The sequence below is a fragment of the Lucilia sericata genome, unplaced genomic scaffold (assembly GCF_015586225.1).
Source record: "Lucilia sericata isolate MDLA Ls3-8-SP2 unplaced genomic scaffold, ASM1558622v1 Contig000031F_arrow, whole genome shotgun sequence".
Classification (NCBI taxonomy): domain Eukaryota; kingdom Metazoa; phylum Arthropoda; class Insecta; order Diptera; family Calliphoridae; genus Lucilia; species Lucilia sericata.
The window spans coordinates 340,742-364,256 of record NW_023994069.1 but is presented as its reverse complement, the minus strand read 5'-3'; the positions used below and the strand labels follow the sequence as shown (position 1 = coordinate 364,256).

Sequence of the window (23,515 nt, the reverse complement as noted above, 5' to 3'; positions counted from 1 at the left end):
TTAATTTTATATCACAAAGATCACAACTTTTCACACAAGTCCTTTAAAATAAATGCTTTTTTGTTTTTATTATTTTTTTATAATTTTCTTTCTTTTTCTGTGTAAATTTTGATTTCTTATTACATTAAGTTTTTGTATTTTTCATCATTAATTTTCAAAAAGTACCGTTTAAAAATTAGCAATATTTTAATAAAAAAACTTTAGTTCAATATTTTACATTTGGAATTATTTTTTACATTATCGTAAAATTATTATTGTTTTTATATATTTTTAATAAAGTTTATTTTTTATTTTAATATTTTTTATACAATTATACTGTTTCTGCATAAATATTTTATTTTAAACACAGTTTAGGATTTGTATTATTTTTTAACAATATCTTATTAAAATCATTTATTACCATATATTTATTTTTATCTTTAAATAAATTAAATTATTGGATATTATGTTTTAATTATTTTTGTTAAAACAAGGTTTTAATTTTTTAAGAAAAAATATTTTAAACTTTTAACACTCTGATATTTTGAACAGTTAGCTGAGTATAATGCAAACATTTTTCTTATCTTTCATATTTAAATATATATATATTTTAATTATTAAAACACGACTCAGTATTAAATAATTTATAAAAATATCTCATTTTTATTATTATTTTGTTTAATAAGTGTAACAAACCACGAAATATTTTATAAACTCACGTTAAGACGTTATTTGTAGCGTGAGGGAGGACGACCTCTCCAAACCAAATCTCAATGTAAACTAAATAAGTAAAATCAAAAGCGAATGAAACAAACACGTGTTGAACACGAATTGAATTTAAAAGTAAACAATACAATCTACTAAACACATGTGTATAGAATATGGCAACCCTTATTAGATGTCAGAGCTCCTCTATCTTATTATGCGATTAACAATAATAACAACAACAAACACACACAGTACAACACAAACAGAAACAGAGTTTTAAATTGTTTATTTTTTAAGTCTGTTTTACTCTCTTGTTTCTAATAAATATGTATGTATTTAGGTATATATGTATGTAGCTATGTATGTGTATGTAGGTAGGTAGATAAGTATCATTATTATGTACTCTATGTATTGCTTTTGTTGTATTTATGAACATTTATTTTCAATTCTTTTTCTATGCTACTTCTATACATTTTTATATTTCTTTTTTTGTATGAGAATTTCCCTTTCATTTAAAAAATGAAAACAAGTTTACATAATTCTATTTTAATAACAAAATATACACAGTGAGAAAATATACAATTAAACACTAATGTTGTATATTTTTTGAGAATTTGTAGTTTAGAATCTTCCTTGGGGTCATTTAAAATAACATAAAGTGTTAAAAATTTGACTTTCAACTTTATTTTTACATGTAGAGCCTTTCTTAATATTGCATTTATACTACAGTACTGTGTAGAACTTAAGCAAACAGTGTGAGACTAAACCTGGGTGGGTGGTTTAGCAAGTTTGTTTGCCGTTACCGCAAAAGAAAAACATTTTCGGCTTTATTGCCGTTACCGAAAAAATTGCAATTAGCTAAACGGTTGTCAATCTAAAGCGCCTTGGTGACACATCTCAAACGGTAAGTTTGGCCATTCTCTTTAAAACTCATTAATTACGGTAACGAAACAATTTTTTTTTATAAAACAGTAGTATGATATTAATATCACTTTTAAAATTAACTTAAAAACAATTTTTGATGCATTTAATATTAATATCTAATTTAATTAGATATTCGGTAAAGCCAGTAGATACTGTAAAACCCAGACATAGTATTTCTTAAGGTTTAGAAGACTTTTTATCACTTAAAAGCTTATGATTTTTAAATTCTCAGCTTCGAAAGTTTAGAAAGAACAAGTCTACTGATTGTTTTTAAATGTCAAGTCCACTGATTGTTTCTAAAAGACAAGTAGATACTGTAAAACCCAGAATTAGTATTTTTTAAGGTTTAGAAGACTTTTTATCACTTAAAAACTTATGATTTTTAAATTCTTTAGAAAAAACAAGTTCACTGATTGTTTCTAAAAGTCAAGTCCACTGATTGTTTCAAAATTGTTTAAACATGTTAGGAAATTTTTTATTACTTTTTAAATATTAAAAAAAAAAATCTAATTAATAAGGTCAATATAACCTTAACGGAAGGAGGACGAGAAGCCTAGTCTTAATCAGCAATTCCAAGTTTAGTATGTTGATATGTATTCTGAGTGGACACTCAGAATTAAGGGCATAACTCTACAAAATTTCACGAACGGATTTAGAGCATGCGGATAGGAAAGAGAAACTCTGGAACTCTAGAAGCCACCTCAGAATGAGGTTAAATATCTTGAAGCGATATTATTCCAGATATTACATTCCTTGAGAAAGACGGATTGGAAATTTTTAAGGAACTACATCCACGAAACGTGAGTTTCTGAGTATCAGAAGATAATACCTAGAGATAATAGAGCACTATATAAGGGGTTTCCAAACTTTAAATCTAACCTAAGGAGTTAGATCCTAAGGAATGAAGCTGAGAAAAAACTATCCACTGATTGGTTATTTCTCAAGATTCTGCTTCTATTTTGTCACTGTAAAGCCACTAAAATTGATAAAATATGGAAATCCTATGATTCCACATTCAAATTAAAAAATAATTTTAATTTTTATTATTTGTTTTCAATATTTATGTTCACCTTTTTTGTTAATTCTTCAATACTTTTCAACACTTTTCTAAAATTACCATTATTTTAAATGTTATCTTGTGAAAATTAAACTACACTTATTGTTTATGTTTTACACTGTACTGTTTACTAAAGTTTACTAAAACGTTATAAAACATTACATTTCTTAAATATGAAAAACTGTGAGTTTTTCTCTTACATATTTTTACCTAATAGTCAGTAATTCGCGAAATTTCCCAGGAATTTACTAAGTAATTAAATGGTTTTTCTTCTCTTAAACCATTTATTACATGAATTCCAGGTAATTCTGTGTGAAAGGTGTAAGGTAGAAAATAAAATATGTAAATAAATTAATTACCTAAATGCTAGAGTCTGGGTTTTCTTTTTTTATACAGTATTTAGAAAAGAATTCTTGCCTTGGCCTAATTATTTTCCAATTATAACATATTTTCAAATGACATTTAAAAGTTCATGAACTAAATAAATAAACTATTTACAGTTTAACAATTAATAACTACTGCTTAATATTATTAATTAATAATCTCCACAATAAATCTACTTTTCCTTTCAATATTTAAAATAAAGTGTTTAACCATGGTTTACAAAGAAAAAGTAAAATGCAGAAAGACAACAGCAATGAGAAAGAAAAATAAAAAATAAAATCACTTGCATTGACGCAAAGACATAAATAAACTACATTTCTCGAACTACTTGCACTTACAATGACACTAATCTATGAAATGTTAAAACTCAAACTTACATTTCCAATTCTTTGTCTGTGTTCGTTCATATAATCAACAACAGCAGCAGCAACACTGCAGCAGCAATTCATATTGAATCAGATTTATTTTTATTTTTATAATAAAAACTATTTAGCAGTTTGGATGTGTAAGTGTAATATTGCACATAAAATGGTAGCAAAACCACCGAAACACGCTTGCAGCTACGTAGATTGTTGTTTTTGCTTACGTATTTAAGTGGAACAGGAACTAAATGGTATAAATAAAAATTTAATAAATAAAAAACAAAATACTACCACATACTACATCATCAACAACAAGAAAAACAACAGCAGCAGCAAAAGTAACAAACAGCAAAGCAACACCAACCAGCAGCAGCCAGCCGTATTAGTATTAGCAACTTTTTTTCTCCAATTTTAAATCTCGATTATTCGCAATCATAAAAACGTAACGTATATTTTATCTGACGCAACAACGTATTCACAAATACTTACAAATGTCGACGACGACGATGATGACGGGTTAAAACGAATGAACGTACGAACTAACTAACCGACCAACAAACGAATGGATGGATGGTTGAATGAAATTAAGAAACGAATTATCTCTCGATCGACAGTCAGTCTGACAGACGTTATAAATGTGCTGCTATAGCTGTGCGGCAAAGAGCTGCTGTTTAGTTAGTTCTCCCCACTAAATTTTAACTCCTATTAACGTCGCGACAGCATTACAATTACGACAATAACACTTAACAGTACTGTACAAAACGTAAACAACAATTCATTTTCCAATCGATATCATATTAAAAAGAAATCGAGATCAAGGAGGATTTTTTTTGATTTATGACCCCTAACAGTATTGTGTAAAATTTAAGCAAGAAGAGTGTGATTAATCTTATCATCATTGTATGAAACAGATTGAGATATTTGTATATACATATGTATATGAGTATAATTTTGTATTTTTGACCTGATACTTACAGTGTTGTCCAAAACTTAAGCAATAAGAGTTGGTTAAATCAAAATGCTTTATTTTAGATACTTAGTCCTTCATATGCTTAAAGGGATTTTCCAATGGAGTTAAAACTCTTTAACAAACCGATAAATTTTCTTTTGACTGTTTATATTTATAAAATAATTCTTCTGGAACTAATTTATAAGATACTAGTGGTGCCCGGACCACGTTGCAAGTCTATGATTAGCCATGTGGACTCTATACGTAAGATCTATATATCCATCAATTAAAACTTCGGCCGCTATCTGTCAAACAAAAATAAAACTTTACCGGAACACTTCTCACAATCCCTGGATCATATATTGAAATTTTGTCCTATCAGGTGCCTTAGTTCCTGAGTTTATCGATTACCAACAAACATTAAAACCCTTTTTATTTATATAGATAGATACATAGATAGATAGAAATAGATATTAGATAGATAGATAATGATAGATAGATAGATATATAGATAGATAGATAGATAGATAGATAGATAGATAGATAAATAGATATATCGATAGATAGATAATAGATAGATAGATGATAGCTAGATATATGATATATAGATAGATAGATAGATAGATAGATATATAGATAGATAGATAGATATCATAGATAGATAGATAGATAGATAGATAGATAGATAGATAGATAGATAGATAGATAGATAGATAGATAGATAGATAGATAGATAGATAGATAGATAGATAGATAGATAGATAGATAGATAGATAGATAGATATATAGATATATATATATATATATATATATAGATAGATAGATAGATAGATAGATAGATAGATAGATAGATAGATAGAGATAGATAGATAGATAGATAGATAGATAGATAGATAGATAGATAGATAGATAGATAGATAGATAGATAGATAGATAGATAGATAGATAGATAGATTTTTTAAAAACTAGTGTTTATTTGTATATACTTAGATCTGTTAAAATATATTTTTGTATATATAAAAGTTCCTAATCTTTTGCTCAAGTTTTGCACAGTACTGTAAAAAATACATTCGTTCTGCCATACACACACATACATGAATACATTTTACAGAATCCAGTGTAACCAGATCTTACTGACATAATAATTACAAATGTTTAATCGATTAATTAATCTTTAGCAAATCCAAGTATTGGATGATTTCATATCAATCTCTTATACAGGAGTATTGAGTGATAGTGATCCTGTCAGAGATTTTTTGAGAATAATTGAATTTTTTTGCAGGGCACTATAATTAAAATCTTCTAAACAGAACTTCTCCAAGAACATGGTACTATTAATAATAATATTAATTGTCCAAGAACAAATTCTCGAGACCTCGATCATTAACATCTACAAGGCACATCGGTGCTGGGAGAATATGTAGGAGAACTATAGGCATGAAATGGGTCTTAGTCCTATTATGACAAATTGTCTTTAAAAAAGTGTAATTAGACCAATTCTAGCTTATGTTTCAATAATCTGGTGGACTGCTTTGGACAAAAATTGTAATATAAAACTACTACAGGAAGTTCAGCGTACATGCTGCTTGGGTATGCATATTACTAGATATTCCACCCATTAAAACATATTTAAGATATGAGGCGGCACTTACAGCCGAACGGCTCTTTACTTTAGGCGAACTGATCAAAAGCGGTTATAGGACACGTCATCAATGTATACTGGACATATTGGAAGGTTATACACAATCATCGGACGTGCCTGATCGCATACCAGATACAGAATATGTCGGAAACTTTGAAACGCTGATCCCAGATAGAATGTCTTGGTCAAGCAGAACATTAGAGCAAATATCAGTAGGAATGCGTTGTTACACGAATGGCTCTAAATTGGAGGACAAAGTGGGGCTGGGGTTCTATATTGAAGACCCAGAAACAGATATATACCACCGTTTACCTAATCATAACACAAGCTTTCAGGCAGAAATCCGAGCAATAATAAATAAAAAAATATGGTTGAGAAAATCCCATAAGGCAAGATGAGAAATCTCCTCAAAATGAGCAAATCTGAAGTTAGTATGATGGTACATATTCTTAGTGTACACACAGGATTACGAGCACATCTATGCAAAATTGGACGTGCGGATTCAGACGAATGTAGACAGTGACAGTGAAACTCTGGTGTACTTTCTTTGCCACTGTTAGGCAATCGTCGAAGTTAGATCCAAGTATCTTGGAAGTGATGTTATTCCGGAAAAAACATTCCTGACACTGATTGGAAGATTCTTAGGAATTACGTCCAGGAAACTGAGTTTCTAAACATTGAAAAGGCCCCTGGCGAACGAGAAATGGGTGACACTTGCAAAATATAAAAAATGCTTAGTCTTTTACGGAAAAGGGCCTTGGCTTTCTTGACCCTTGATTAAAATTCATTAATGGTTATTATATACGTACTTATTTGTACGTAGTCAGATGGTTAGTAATACCCAAGTAACAGTTTTGTTAAACTGTCAGCTCTATAAGAACGCAAACTGGGATATCTTGATATAAGATGTCTCAAGAATTCGTCAAAAAAATTTGTTAGAAGTAGTGGATGGTTCCATCTGCTACCAAGGGAATAAAAAGTCCCACCAAATTAGGCAGGCATAATACATTTTAAGAGAATATCAATCTGGCTAAAAGACGCGTTAACCAGATAACCTGGCTAAGCAACATATTTATTAGTTATATAAATACAACATTTTTTGAGCTTAACTGGATAATTAAATATATTCGCTGTTTAACTTTAAACTAAGTTTAAATAAACAACTTCGATAATAGAATTTTCGATTAATGGAATCTTTTTTTGAAGTAAAGTCTAATAAGGCAGCACTAAATGGCAACATAGTTCCATAAGGGAGTAGGGGCAGTGGACAAGAGTGGCAAATATTACGCGAGTGTAATGTTAAACAAAATTGGAAATAAAAAAAAATACATATAATATATCTGCATGGCTGGTTGGTTCACTGGTTTGTTTGTTTATTTGTTATGCCTGTCCTAAGATTTGTTTCTGGTTTCAGTGGTTAGATTGGTTACTTTGTTGGCCAAATCAATGAATGACTGGTTGTTGGGTAGTTTTAGCTTTAACTTTGTGGCTGGCTGGCTGAGTGGCTGTTTGGTCGTAGTTTCTTGTTTGACTGCTTTAAATTATTAAGCAACTGTGTTGCGCTGTTGCTGCAGCAGTCGCTGTCTTTACTTGCTACTTCTCCTCAATGTACGGGCAGACACATTACTAGTTTATTTTTATTTTTTTTATAATCTTTATTTTTTTGTTTTTCTTAATAAAATTAAATACATATTCGAGGTGTGTTGGTGGAGTTGCTAATCGCATTAGTATTTGTGTTTTGTTAACTCATCGTTAAGCAATTACGCGAATTTCATACAACCAGATTTCTGCTAAGACATACATATGTACATAAAAAAGTAACAAATTTGTATAATATATTCTTTAAGTTTAATTCATTTAAAATATACAAAATAAAAAAATTCAGTAGCTAAATTAAGGGGAATTTTTAAGTATTAACTTTATCTACTTTCAATTAAACTACCATTTATAGAATTTAATACATTTCGAGTTATGTTAAACAGGTAGGTACAAAGATTTTTAATCCCCATTTATATCTCTTGCATGAAATGAAAAGTAAAATTCCCCTTTTATATAGTACTTTTCTTAGTGAAGTCAGTCGTCACTTTAGTGTCGTTAAGTAATATAGAGGGAAGCTGCTTAGAGTTACTAAGCAAGAAGTGAATCCCCTTACTTAAGTGTCTCTAGATAAATGAACGGGAATTCAATAATCACTTAATTGTCCCAAATTATTCTTTTATAAAGGTTTGATTAATAGCTAAATTCGAATCTTGCCAATGAATTTATCCTTCGTATCAAGTTCTCGAGATATCGTGTCCCAAAATTGAATAAATCCCTGTTTTTGGGCAGCGCGAAAACATCTTTATTTACAAAATATATTATGTCGCCTCGACATAATATATTTTAAAGTTTATAGCTTGGACTTCCAGATGACATAGATTAGGTTGTTAGGAGGATATGTATGTATATATGATGTATACTACATCAAATCAAATATACCTAGGCCACTATTGGGCTTGTTGTGCGCTCCTTTTCATGAAAAAAAAATTTTTCACTGAATGTATTATTTGTTCAGAAACTCAGTTTCCTGGACGTAATTCCTGAGAATTTTCCAATCAGTGTTAGTCAGGAATTTTATTTCCAGAATATCAGCATCAGTTCCAAGATACTTGGATCTAAATTAGACGAATGCCTGACAGTGGCAAAGAAAGTGCTCCAGAGTTTCACTGTCCTCTCCACATGCTCTACATTCGTCTGAATCGCACATCGACTTTTATATAGATGTGCTCGTAATCCTGTGTGTCCACTCAGAATACGTACGTTCAGACTTGCTCATTTTGAGGAGATTTCTCGCCTTGTTCTTATCAGGATCACCCCATAGGATCTTTGTTTTTCTACCCTCCGTTTCGTTATACTAAGAGGCCTTATGGGATTCTCTCACCCATACTTTTAATTCAGCTTTTGTTGCGACAAATGGTTTTGCGTTTGTGGGTTAACTATCTCGAGCTCCCTTCCCTTTAAAGCTATTACATTCGCCCTTTCGTTGCTGACTACTCACGAGTGGCCTGGAGAGTATTCGATTAAAGCTTTCCTACAATCCAACACGGTCTTAATTGTAATTCTATCACCTGATATCGCCCTAATTTCTTTCCGGCTCTCGGTAAATATATTAAGGACTGTGGGCGCCATATTTATTCTAATCCAATTTACACTCGGACTTCTGCCTGGAAGCTAGTGTTATGATTAAGTAAACGGTGGTATATTTCTGTTTCTGGGTCTTCAATATAGAACCACTTTGTCCCCCAATTTCCGTGTAACAACGAATTCCTACTGGTATTTGCTCTAGTGTTCCAAGACATTCTATCTGGAATCATCGTTGCAAAGTTTCCGACATATACTCTGTCTGGTATGCGATCAGGCACGTCCGATGATTGTGTATAAGCTTCCGATGTGTCCAGTATACATTGATTACGTGTCCTATAATCGCTTTTGACCAGTTCGCCTAAAGTAAAGAGCCGTTCGGCTGTAAGAGCCACTTCATATCTTAGATGACATAATAAACATTATAAATTAAGGTTACTTCACGCTGTTATTACATCTTAAATATGACCAAAAATGAGACATGATATCTGGAAAACTGATTGAGTTTCAGCACTGCTCAAACCTTTAAAATAATTGATCTCCGGCTTTCGACTTTTTGTTGGCTTCTACAATTATCATATGTATGTAAAATCAATAAGTCGCTACCTAACTACCCAGGCTTGCAGCAAGATCATACCCCCATCATTCTAATAGCATTTCCTTCTTCAGGAAGCAAACTCCTAAGTCGTCATTACTTTTATGAGTGAATTATTTGAAAATGCTATGGTAATAAGGATTTCGAGAAGGCGAAAAAACCCCCTGCAAAGAATAATTAAATGTAAACATATCTTGAGTAGAAAAACCCAAAGTACGACGTAAAACAAAAGTATGTTTTAAATATGTGAAGAATTAGTATTTAAATGGTTTATCTTCAGAAAGACAGAATGTTAAAATAGTGGTGTTTTCTTCACTGAGAGCATTTCTCAAATAAAACAACTCACAACTACTAATAAGTTCTCTTTTATGATCTTAAAAATGATCCGTATAATATACATATCTAATAATCTTCATAATCTTGATGAACAACGACGATAGCAGGATAAAACAAATTAATGTAAAGAATTTTAGAAAAAAATATTGAAATTTATATCCTTATATCCTCATTAAAACACTCTCATAATACCCTAAGTCTTAACTTAATCTCAAAATAAACAATTTCTATTCTAATTCAGTATTTTTACTTAATATTTGTGTGGAAGCAAAAAGATTATCAATTGAACTCAAAGTGTTTTAAAAAATGACAGTGGCTGATAAGTACAAATAACAAACCAACATCATCATAAATATTATGAGATTATTTGATATTTATTTTTTTTTTTTAAATTCTTATCGCCAGTGGTAATTTTAGGCTTTACAGCATAAATATTATAATTAGACTTTTAACCTAAATATTTTAGAATCATACAAATGAATACGTGTAACTTTGTATTGAAATTTTTGAAAAAAAAATGTCAAAAAGATTTAAAAATTTATTTTTCAGAAATTTTGATTTATATTTAAAAAATGTTTAATTAAATTTAAAAAAAATTTCTTTCTACAAAATTTCCCTATTTTTAAAAATATTAATTTTATTTCACAAAATTTCCATTTATATTACTGAATAAACTATTTTTTTTAGAATTTATCAATAATATCTAATTACTTATCAATCACACATAACTCGGTAATTTCCCTTAATTTTCAAAAATTAATAAATTAAAATTCATAAAATAAAGCTAAATTTAGCAACTCTGTTAGAATTTTTATTTACTAACTGTTTTGAATTTTATTTAAATAAATATTTGTTATTATGTATTTAGTTTTAGTTTGTGCTTTAGTTTTCAGTTAAATAACTTTAAATTCCCATTAATAAAGCATTTAACTATTATTTTATTGTATATTCTTACGCAATGTTATTTTTAAGAATTACGTTAATTTATTAATAAAAAAAAATAAAATGTAAATCGTATATAAAAATGTTTAAACAACAACAAAAAAATGTACCTGTCAAACGTGTTATTTGTTTGTTATTTTGTTTTTGTTTTTTATAGAAATTGTGACGTATATATTTTGTTAAGCTCATGCTAATTTTGACGTATAATTCATATATTTATAAATGTCACGATGCTAAAACAAAATTATTTTAGTTCCTTTAATGGCGCCATTTTATTTAAGACCATGGATGGGAAAAGGGAATTTACAAAATAAAATATTTTAATAAACAGGATAGGAAAAAAATAGCATCAATGAGAAACCTTAAGAATTGGGATTTTTAAAGTCTTTGTGAAAATTCCTGAGCCAAAAGGATCAAAAATTTAATTTTTCTTATAAAAATGATTTACAGTTTGTCAGAGAGTAAATGGACATCACACTGTCTTGAAAATATACCCAAATATTTGATAATACCTAAACAAATTGTCTATACACTCTCTAGAGGTATCTATATAAAGAGAGAGCTATAGTAATCAGATTCGGAATTACCGATTTATATCCTTGCAAATGAGGGCATTTATGAAACTGATAAACTGATTCGCTATCTTCATCACTAAGCCCAAAAGAACTTACAATATCGAACCGATTATTTCAGCGTCTGAGAAGTAAAGGTTGCTTTTTAAGTCCGATATAACTTACGAAAAGGTTAACTGTCAAACAAACCGTCCTACTGTGCTAACCTTTTGACATTTACAATCAGTACAATACTCTGACAAATCATAATGAATAGATTGGCGCTTGTAAAACCAATCCACAATAGACACTAAAGTCTTAATTAAACCCAGAAAACTGTCATATTGTACATTTACAATCAGTAAATTGGTGCTTGTAAAACCAATCCACAATAGACACTACAGTTTCCATTAAACTCAGAAAAAAGCAACGTTTGGTGCAGTTTACACGCTCGTGTCATCAACAGACCTTATTTCTTCAATTATGAAGCCAGAGCTGGAGTTATGTTCTATGGAAATCCTTGTGGCACCATGATAAATGATTTTATTTTTGACATGATTTTCGCGAGAGATATGATTTTAACAGGATATATGTTATTTTTGATTTTCCTCCAAAAACGAGCGTTTTGACAACAATGGTTCATTTCCTATTTGTTCGTGTTGTTCGTGACAAACAACCGAAAAACTGCCCAAAATTGGATGTTCAGAATGCGCTTCTTTTATAGGTTATTAAAGTAACAAAACTGTGGATCCGGTAGGTTAGTTGGTAGTGTTCTAGTCTGTCCACCCGGAGTGGATTCGATTCCTAAAAGAGACTCTAGAAAAGGAGCGCAAAGCAGACCCCTTTGCTTATGATGATGTATGTATGTTAAACGAAAGATTTGTTGTATTCCATAAAACTTTTAAAGAATTTAATTTTAAAACATTTTCAGAATTACCCTTTCAACCCAACTTTACAAGATAAGAGTTTAGTAATCTGTATAGGAAATCCTTTACACTTAATTTAAACAATAGTTTATTAAACTTTATGCAAATTTCAGTTGAAAATATAGAAGTTTTCAATTGAAAATTCCAAATTATTCTATTTATATCCGGAGTTTTGAGTAGATTTTTTTTTACTTCAAAATAAACATGTTTCTTTCTTTTTTTCTTCTAGATAATTTCCATAAATAATTCGATTTATTTTCTTTGCTTATCACACAAAAATGAAAAGGGGAATTGAAAAGTAGTGTGGTTTTTTAAGTTAATTTCTTATCAAAATTTCTTTACGGTCAAAGCTAAACAAAAACAACAATGTTGTAATTTCCAATATAATATGAACATATTATCAGTCATTGTGATTCCAGTAATGAAACAAAAAAACCAAACCTAAGTACGTGCATTTCTTTAAATAAACTCTAACTCATTAACAAAGTCATTTAATAAGACATAAACAAATATAATAAACATACACATTAATATTTTTAAGTGTTTTTTTATGGTTGGAGGAAATTGAAAAAATATTATCAATAACGTTTTATTTTAGAACAATTAAATGTAATAAAACAAAAAAAAAATTACAAAAAATTAGAAATATAAAGTAATATATGAGCTGGCTTAGGATTTGCAAAAAAAAAAAAAAAAAAAAAAAAAAAAATAACAATCAGCTAATTATGTGATAATATTGCTGTGAAAATGGTGAAATTGATTAATAGATAAAGAAAACTTGATTATAAAAATTTACCAAAGTTTTTTAAGAATTTTCTACAATTTTTAAACCCAATGGAGGTAAATAGTTAATTATCTATGACTTATAAAAAAATTTATATATATCCATCAAGCATTATCATTTGTTTAGAGTTCCTAGGGGTAATTTGATGGGAAATGTAAAAAAAAGTTGGCAACAGTGACGAATACAAAAAAAAAAAAAAAAAAAACAGAGTGTGACCCGCAGTGTAATAAAGTTTTTTATTTACACACTCATTTTATTTGCACAATCAGAATAAACAAATAGATTTATTTAGAGTTCTTCTTCACCGTCCCGCATATTTACAACACCTGGTAGTAAGTAAACCACCATCATAATTTTCCATTTAGAAGTCATGGGAGAATGCAAGTATTTAGTTATTCTAATGCTTCTTCCTACATAATTAAACACAACACAATACAATATATCTAATGCACTACGACGCAGTATTCATGGGGAATTTGAAAATGTCACTGAAACTCAAATGTGAAACTTATCGAAGCAAGGAAATACATACATGCAATCGGTTTAAAAACAGAATATTAATTTTAATCATTAAAGATATGCCGGTATTATATCGTTGTCATCGAATTAAATATACAAAGGTCAGAGTTTATATTGTATTCAGAATTGTTAATGCAATTACTATTTCTTTTTCAATCCAAAAACTCTGTCTTTACAACCCTAAATAATTTCCTTGTCTATCTCTTTTTCAATATGTTGAACTCAAAATAATAAAGGAAGTAGGGTTAAAACATCAGCAATCATAGAGGATAAACGCAATAAACATATCGATGTTGGGCGGTATGTAGGAAAACCATGCTATGAAATCCTGGCTTTATAAAAGAGTAATTTGACCAATTCTAACAAGAAACTCATAGTATATGTTTCATGGGTCTGCACAGTTGTGCAAAGTTTTCCGTAAAGAACTTATCAGAAAGGGGCATTACATTCATCATACACAGCAGAGTACAGTATACAGCTCTTTCTCTGGAACTGGGTACTCCGCAAGCTCACCAGCCATAACAATAGCGAGCTCTGGTCTGATAAACTACGCAACCACTTCAGGATCGACCCAACGACTTTATCGTCTCATTAATCTAAAGAAATCAGACTGGTTCGGTTTGAAAGACGAGCGCGATGATATCCGAAGTACCAACCCCAACGATACACGTATTGTCCAGCTGAATCATGAATCAGCTATTTGGTAAAGGACAAACGGAATAAATGGTTAGATCATCTGAAGAACTGAAACTTGAGCTCAGGAGTTGCTAAGTTGTGGTCTGCAGTTCGGTCTCTCTCAAATCCGACGAAATAGGATAATAGGGCGCTAACGCAAATTTTGCCGGCTTTTTATTGAGCTCCCAGAGATAGATAAAGCGAAACAAAGTGTTTTTCACAACCTTCCAGTCTCGGGCATTTCACACGCCTTCTGAAGTTGCAGAGGACATCAACGCTGCCAAACTATCTAAGGCGATTGCCGCCGATGGCAGTTATACTGATGCAAAAACCAGGAAAGAACGCGGCAGAGGGTCAATCCTACAGACCGATTTCCCGTCACCACTCGATAAGACTCTTGAGGCGCTCCTTCTTTACCAGCTCTCCAGCCTCGCCACCAGCATGATGCACAGCACCACCTCAGCACTAACCGCTCAGATCTCACAGGGCCAAGGATGGCATAATAGTTACGTTCATACTATAATATTTGATGATTAAAAGTACCGTGATAGCCCCGATCCACATTTGGTACTCACAAAGTATTGCAATATCTGAAAATAGGGTGCAGTCATCCCGTAACTAAAACCAAGGAAGAACACGACAGAGGGACAACCCTACCACCCTGATTTTCCTCCTGTCACCAGCGGTGAAGACTTTTGAGTCACTCATCATCTTCCAGCTGTCCAGCTACCTAACAGCAGCTCGACACTGACATGGATAAGATACCACCACTTCAGCATAAACCGCCATAACCATTCAGATCTCACAGGGCTTAAAATAGCAGAGGCATTTTTCACATTCATAGTCCACCATGTCCAACAACTTGTAAGAAATAGATTGTGAATTATCTGAGTGATCGTCAGTCGTTTGTTGAGTTGAGAGATAAGTGTTTAAAAACCCCTAGAGTTACACAAGGAGTACCACAGGGTGGTGTACTATCCCTGTAATGTTTAAATTCTATCCCTTTAAACGCCCCTCACATCCACAAGGCAAGAACGACTGTGACATTATGGCGACGTTTATGAGCTATGCGATCTAGTGAATGGTTATCTAGGAGAAATATACATTTTCAGCAACCTGAAATTTTCACAAACTGTCACACTGTTCACCACCTGGACATTAATTTAGTCGTCGTAGTCGATGTAGCCCAAATACCAACTGTGAACCACCAAACCTTTGACAGTCTGTTTACCTCCTCAGCTCATGCCGCTGCAATTACGCACAGATTTTGAAGTAAAAACAAGATCCTCAAAGCGCTAGCAGGCAGCACTTGTGGAATGGACAAGAAAACCTTTTTGGCTACCTATAAAACAATTGGTCGGTCGGTGGTCAGTTATGCTCCTCCAGTGTGGTCTCCATCGCTGAGTGAACAGGAACGAGGTAACAAAGGTTCTCCCGGTTAAGGAACATAATGTCATGCTGACTAAATAAATCCTCTTGGAATATCACCGAAGGTGTCATTCCAACATTAACATCGCACAGTTGTAGGCCTGTGACAAATGAGTAAATCAAAATTGAGAGGTTCAGAAGCATTTGAACCATTGATTGAGAGTTAAATAGAGCAGGCTGGGAAATTTTTTCGGTCATATTCTTGAAATAAGTCTTCAGTATGACTGGTTGAATGTGTTAGTATGTGATTAACTCGCAAATATATATAAAAACAAACAATAAAGTTAGTCAGATTTATTGTTTAGATAACATCGTTTATAAAATAAGATAATAGCATTTAGATAAATCAAAAGATAAAAAACATTATTTGGAAAAGAATATAAAATGCAATTTTCATTGAAATGTGTTTTTTTAATTTAGTTAAAAGAAAACTGAACATAATATTAAAGAAAAACTTTCAGGCATTTTTACAAAATTATGATATGGAAATTATTACTATTTCACGATTCACAAGACTAAGTTTTATTAATCTTGTTCAGTTAACGCAAATGTGGTTTTTAATTGAATTTAACATCGAAGTGCTAATTTGTATTACAAACATATTTATAACGTAATATCTAAAAAATAAACAACAGTTCAAAAATGCTTTTAATGCAAATCAAATAAGAGACTTGGCAATTTTAGAAGATATTAGGCATATTAAACTTTTCTTCTTAATATTTTACAAATTTGGTTTTTATACCTAAATAATTAAATAACATGGATCAGATCATTCTTCTAAAACAAACGAGTTGCAAAGTAATGGCAGTTTTTAAAAATATAACATTTATTGCTCCCTATTTCGGAATATTAAATATACTTAAGCACTATTAAAAAAAATAAGGTTTAATTGCGCTTAAAATTGTAAGTAGGCAGATACTATGTACATACATATGTATGTATGATGTGGTTTTAAGTTTATTTTCTACTACAAAAATAATTTGGCATTTAAAATCGTACATTGGCATTTTTCAACATAAAAGAAACAAATGAAATGTCTATTACACAAATATGGAAGTTAACAAGGACATCAGCAAAAAAGTTTTCAAAATATACATAAAACACAATTTAACAACAAACTAAATAAATAAACTGAAACAAATGGTTACAGTTGCGAAATGTGCGAGTATATTTTATTTATTTACTTTTTTTGCAATCTAACATGAAAATAAAAAACCCAAATAATACATAGACCGCGCACAATCTATTTTTACAATCAACAAACTAACCAACAGTCAGTCAGTTCACCATCCATCCATCCATCCGTACGTACCATCACTAAAATATAATACAAATATGTTTGGATGACTGTATGTGTGTGTGTGAGTTGTACACAAACAGAAAATGGTAAATATAATATAGTTTAGGTCATGGTCAAATGAATGGTCAAAAGCATGTTAAAATAAAAGTAACTACTACTAAAATACAACAACAAACATAGTCGCACAACAATCATTATTTATTCACACACAAAAAAAATTAAATAAAATTTCCAGTTTTTTTTCCATTTCATTTCATTTTCTTTCGCCACCATCTCCAAACCAATAAAAACACACACAACAACCACACTCACATGAAGCGAACGAAGACAATTGGCATCGATCATACCAAAAAGAAAAATAATATTGTCTTTAATAAAACGTTGCCCTTTTATTGTCATCATTACTGCAAAAACAATACATTTATACGAAAATAAAATCAAAATAGAAACAATCAACCAAACACTTAACAAAAATCCATTAGTTTAAATACAAATGAACAAGAGTTTTTTTGTTTTGAATACATACGTGTGTACGTACTTATACAGTGTCTCAAATAAGTGTTTTGACACACAAATGATGTCGAAAATGTGTTAATGGAGTATTTTGGGGATTGTTGCAAATGGTTTTGCAAATTCCATACAATGTTGCTATTTTTGCTTCAATGATTTGCATTTTTGTATCTCTCTCTTTTTAATATCACAATGAAAATGTAGAAATAAAAACAGCTGTTTTTAAAGGGGTTGCCATATTTTAATTAATACATTTTATGCGTCTGCCAAAGAATTAGAGTAAAAAATTAGGGCTCCCTTTGTCAAAGATAAGTTCTTTACACAAGAAGTTAGACAAGAATGCGTTTACCCTCGTTTTCAGTACCTCTTTTGGAAAACCTGAATCCGCATAAAGCAAATAGTTGTAGAGTTTAGGAAGTTTGAACAGAGTAAATGGTTGCGATAATTTATAAAAATCAGGAAAAATATGGTTGAAAGATCCTATCCGATATAGCCATATATAAAAATAATCATCTCCCAATGGTCAGAAACTCTAATTTCTGAAAGTAGTTTCTTAAAATTTTCCAATGAGTGTTTTATTTTGAATAAAATACCCGCTATTGAGATATTAGCATCTAATTTTGACGAAAGCCCATGGTGTTTAAAATTTGAATTTAGAGCTCAAAAGACTACCACGCTTCTCAAAAGAGCTCAAATGTAAGAAAATTATGACAACCTGGGGTGAGAGATGACAGTTAAACTTTCTAATATACAAACCATATAAACATTCTTATATACAATGTCAGACATTTCACTTTCCCGTCTAACTATGTCAAACGTTGGTGTTTACATTTTTTGGATATTATCCCAGGTTTTTCCCCATGGTTCCATAAATGACAAAATTCGGCAAAATTTGCAATGTCAAAAAAATTTCATCACATACTGTTAGTTTTCGTGCTTTTTTTCAAATGTGTCTTTTAGTTTGTCTGTCTGTCACTTTGTGTACTGTGTGATCGTGCTCTAAATAACGTCATTAGTTGTCTATATTTTTTCATTGTAAAGTTTTATTATTTGTTACCAAAAATAATAATACAAAAAACAAAAACAAAATATAGCATTAACTTTATTTTGTTTTTGGATTTAAGCTGTTAGAGCTCTTTATGACTGGTGTGTGAAGACATATTGAACACACAGCAAATATAATGTGAAGAAAAACAATAACAACAACAAAAAAGTAAATAATAATACCGGTGGTTAAGAAGAAGAAGAGTGGCTGGCAATAAAGTTTAACGAATTTTTACACAATAACAAAACAATCACACTAAATGAGGCTTAGTATATGAGTGTTTGTGTATGTTTGTATAAATGTTTTAAATCGACCTAGACCTCAATCAATGGACATTATGTAAATTATTTTTGATGTTTTTTGTTTCTTCTTCTTTCTTAGTTTTTTTTTTGTATTTTTTTGAACTCGTCTTTTAATATGTTTAGCAATTGGATGTTGATAAAGAAGTAGAAGAAGCAGCTACCAACAACTACTTTGATCACCTTAAAAAGATTATGTTTAAAAAATAAAAGAAAAAGAGTGGCAAACCAAAAAAAACAATATAAAATGACCACAAAAATCAATTCGTGTGTGTTTTCAGAGGTTTATGCGTTTAATTTTTAAAAACACCATAGACTTGATTCTATTATTAGAGATAATTAATTTGCAAATTAAAAAAAGTATATATTTGAATGATTAATGAATTCTTTAATACACTGTGTCCTCAATTGTCAAGAACAGGATACACATTTTAAAGATTTTGTTTATCTGATTTGTGATAATTGTTCTTAATTATCGAATTTATACACAGTGCTCTTGACTGACAAGCGATTAACTGGGTTTTGCAATTTCGTTACTTTCGTATGTAAAAGTATTTTATTTAAGGATATTTCTGGTCCAAATGTCATGGAATTTTACAGATATATATTACTGGCTAGTTATTATGTTACCATTAGTGCTATTGCTTAGGTCTTAATACTTCAGTCGTATGAATTAAAAAAAAGAGATGGTTGATATATCTTTCTGTTTCTGTCACAGACAAAAATCAAAAGTTTTCCTGTGTGAACCGGCACTTTGCGCTTAGACGATCCCATACGCACTCTTCTACACAAAATTTTGACAGATCATATTAATTGTGTGCTCATGTAAAGGGGGCTTTATACCGTTTGTGCTCGTTTATCTGACAGTTTGTATACTATGTGATCGTGCTCTAAATAACGCATTAGTCCTTATTCTATCTTCTATCTTTTTGGCAAACTAATATTTTGTGTTTTAAACTTTATCAGTGCCAAATGTTTTGAAAAGAGAGTATTAAAGGATCATATTAAAACCAAAAAGTTGTGGAAGATCCTATATAGATCCTTATAAATCTAAGCCGATTTATAGTAATATTTAAGATTCAACACATTTATTACAAAATAACAAAACAGCTACAATAAAAACTCACCTTAACCCTGAATGCGTTTAAGATTAATTAACAGGTGTGGTATTTGATTTGATTACTTACCTAAAAAATAAAAGAAATATAAATTAGTTATTTTTCGAAATTATAAATATAAATTTATTCTATTGATAAAAAATTTGTAAATATTATATTTTTATTTGTAAATAACCAGTAATTAATTAATATACATAATATAAAATTTGGTATATTTTATTTCTTACAAATTAAATATAAATTTAAATATTTAAATTAATGCGCGAAGCTTAAAGGCAATAAGTATCCAAAAATAAACTTAATATCTTAAAAAAAAAAACAAAAAAAAAGACATTTAAAACCTGCAAATTTTAAAACATATTTTTTGTATTTGTTGCTTCTTCGTTTTTTTTTTTTCAAATCAATGAGCTAAAAAAATATATTTTTCAAGACCATATGGAAAAAAAATATGAATGTCCCTCGCTTGTCTTACCTTCAAGGTATAATAAATGTATCTAAATATGTATGCATAACCATACATACACTGTCACACACACACGCTGCCTTTTAAACAAACTCATGGACGGCTTGACAGACGGACGGACGCACGGACAGAGGAATGGATAAATTGATGAGAAACCAGTTATTCCAATGTTTAACATTAACAATCTTTTTTGTTGTTGTTTCATTTAATTTGTTTATATATTGATGATTCAAAGTTGTGAATTTAATTTTTGTTGTTAAATTATCAGGTAGAAATATATGTTGAAATTTTTTTATTTGTATTCTTGTGTTATTGTTTTTGTTGTTGCCCTTTAGATTTGTACGTGCCCTTTAGATGCTTGAAGTATTATATATGAAGCCAGTTTTTTTAGTAGTTTTTATAGATTTTTTTTTTGTAAAACAAAAAAGGAGTTGACGTGAAAAGTAATGTTACAAATTCGAAAATCAAATGTTTAAAAGTAGCCCCAACTTATGTTGTATATAAAAGAATTGGGAAAATCTAAAAACCTTTTTAATCTTTACTTGACCGATAATCTTTGTTCCAAACGACCTCCACGTATCATTTTGGGTTTTGGAATCAAGCTATGTTGGCTATTAGGACATTGCGGTAAAACCAGCTATTTGCCATTATTACAGAAAGATTTTTGATAGATTTCGTGACATTATCAACCAGTCCCGGAATAGCTACTTATTAGACTTGATAGAAAGTGTTTAAGGACATAATTTCAATACAATCTCAAGCAAAAATGCTAGTTTTAATGCAATCAGCTAGGTTTTAACAGGTTTTAAAGTATTACATTTGTAATACTTTGATAGCTGAATCAAGTGCTTTCAGAAATTAGGACGGATCGATTTATATCTCAGACTTGTTCGACAACTTTATCTATATTCTTATTGTTTTTATTATATTGACCCTACCAGGATCTATGGGAAATAAATTCAAGTCATTACTAAAATTACTAGAACATAATTATTCGACCACAATTTAGATAAGAAAAACCAAACACACGTAAAGATAATTTTAAATTTAAATTCATAATTAACATTTACGATTTGTTTAAAATACTTAATGGATTATAAACAAAATAAGAATTCAGATTTTTTTCTAAAGACTTCCATTGGCAACTATATTGCTGAATTTCATTTTCTTATCACATCTGCCTTAGATTAGAGACTAACGCCACAATTACTCCGACCCATTATGGTTGGCCTGTCAACATGTTTCAGGTAATAAACCTGATAACTAATAAGATTGATTATGGAAATGTACAAATTGAATTTATTAATGATTTACTTTTAGGCATAGAATTTTAATATAAGGAAATGTCAACTGTATACTCTAAAAAATTTTAACGTCAAATTAATTTTTTTTAATCCACAAGAGGAACTAAATTAAACACTTTAGAACTGTTGAAAGTACATAAACTAAATAAAAAGGGCTAATTAATAACTTGCAAGAGAGCGAAAATTAATCATACATAAATCTCTCAATAGATATCACTATAATCTTATGGTTGAAAACATTCCCATGCACAGTTTCTGAGCGTTAGCAATTTTCAGTGAGTGTAGGTATCTTTCACTCACAGTAATATGACAACATATGAAATGTTATCATATTTCTTATTATGATTACAATTTCTTTTAGATTGTGGTAGAATAAGTGGTGTAGGTTTTAATTTTATTAATTGTTTACTTTAGTACAACACTTAGTTAATAAAAAAACACACACACACATCAAACTCCAGATAGAAATAGTGAAAGAAAGAAAACAATAAAATTATAAAGAAAAAAAACTAAATTGAAAAAACACTTAAAAATGTGTGATAAGAACAAAATGCAAGATTAAATTATCAGTAACAAAAAAAATGTTGATAATTTTTGTAAACAAAGATTTGGTTTTCTTAGTAAACATTATTAATTATTGCATACAATCTCAACAATACTAAAAAGTACATATATATTTATTTATATTTTATATCACAAGTAGTATCAGTCTGTTTTAATTTAAAGATGGAAAGATACTTACTTATTTAACTTCAATTTTGAAGAATTCACAAATATTTGAAATAAGTTTGAGTTAAGAATTAACAAATTTAACTAATATCATTGTCATGAACGTAAAAAAAGTGTTTCGCAATGAGAAACTAAAGAGGTCATTAACTTATTTTGTTGGATAAAAGTGATTTCACCACATATGACGATTTACCAATAAAATGATAGTAACCACCCATGTATATGATTTAATTTTAATTAAAACAATTTATTTTTAATATTTAACCAAACATCTGTGGTACATGTAAAAATTTAAATATTTAATGTGGTTTCTTTTATAAAGTTTTTTAAAAATACTTCTGTATTGCTAAAAATACTACATATTTAAAAAACACCTGTAAATAAAGAAGAATTTTTAATTTTGTTATTTTATGAATTGGGAATCTATATTGAAATCCCGGAAACTAAGATATACATACATTATAACGTCTTTCTAAGAGCGTGTTGGAGTATAAGAGAGCCACCACTTACAGTGGTAAGAACTGCATCATAGATCTCAACACTAAAAGGAATTGGGTATGGATCACTCAATTCCATCCATCCGAAGCCGTGTCAGAGTTACAATTTTGTACAATATACTTGATTCAAGTACAGATCAATCAAGTACAAAACTTTCAATTATAGTTCTTATTAATAGCTTTTGGAAAAAAAAATGATTTCATAATGTATGTACTTATTTTTATAATTTTCGGTTTGAAATGAATCCATAATAAGCTTATTTCAAGAATTGTTTTCTTAATTTAATCCCTATTCCTACTTAATTTCAGACCTCAGAATATATTAGAATAAAGTTCAGTAGTAAAACAATGTAAGCTTTTGTCAGGAAT

General features: G+C 29.9%; 1 protein-coding gene across 2 annotated transcripts in view; it reads right to left on the bottom strand.

The window, feature by feature from the left end:
* The window catches only part of LOC119611223 (protein TIS11), a 53,417-nt gene that overhangs the window by 6,000 nt on the left and 23,902 nt on the right, over positions 1–23,515 (bottom strand). The window contains exon 1 of one of the 2 annotated variants that reach the window (XM_037966754.1): positions 699–870. The exons of the other annotated variant lie outside the window; for it this stretch is intronic. The gene's annotated coding sequence lies outside the window, so the exon portion shown is untranslated. Of the gene's footprint in view, positions 1–698; positions 871–23,515 lie in introns of those variants that run through there. 2 annotated transcript variants of the gene reach the window in all.